The sequence below is a fragment of the Halyomorpha halys genome, unplaced genomic scaffold (genome assembly GCF_000696795.3).
Source record: "Halyomorpha halys isolate HHAL.00 unplaced genomic scaffold, Hhal_1.1 Scaffold951.1, whole genome shotgun sequence".
Classification (NCBI taxonomy): Eukaryota; Metazoa; Arthropoda; class Insecta; order Hemiptera; family Pentatomidae; genus Halyomorpha; species Halyomorpha halys.
This window is the reverse complement of record NW_027105613.1, coordinates 106,648-107,281: the sequence shown is the minus strand read 5'-3', so window position 1 is coordinate 107,281 and position 634 is coordinate 106,648.

Sequence of the window (634 nt, the reverse complement as noted above, 5' to 3'; positions counted from 1 at the left end):
CTATGGTTATCGTGCTCGCCTTCCATCTGCAGCTCTGATGAAGTGGAGCGAAACCTTCGCTCTTATTAAATAGTTTTATGACCATCTGAATTTTTTTTTCTTTGACCGCACTCTGAAACGTTGGGTAAAAGAAAGATATGTAATTTCCCATTCCACTCCCCACCCCACCATTTTATTTCTACTTCATAAAATTCAATCATTACTTATTATTGACAGAGGGACCCAACTTCTCCTTGCTGTCCACTGGCTCGTAATAGACAAAGGAGAGCTGCGGTCAACAAGGATCTCTCTTGAGGATACGGAAGTCATCCAAACGGCAAAAGCCGAGGACACCATCAGATATCTTGTATGTACATTCTCGCGAGAGCTAGAATCTGGAGAAGAGGTGGTGACAAATATAACTAATAACCTCAATAAATTGGTGAGCCCGTGCCTGCTCAAGCCCGAACAGAAGATCAACGTTATCAACCAATACTTGTTCCCGGGCCTTGTTTACCCTCTCCAGACTGCTCCCCTTACAAAGATACGTCCTGCGGTATTGGAGGGCATTGATACCAATATCCACAGGAGTATCAAGGCCATCATCAGGCTCCCCGCTAACACCTCGTCGGCGATGCTGTACGCACCCAGGAGA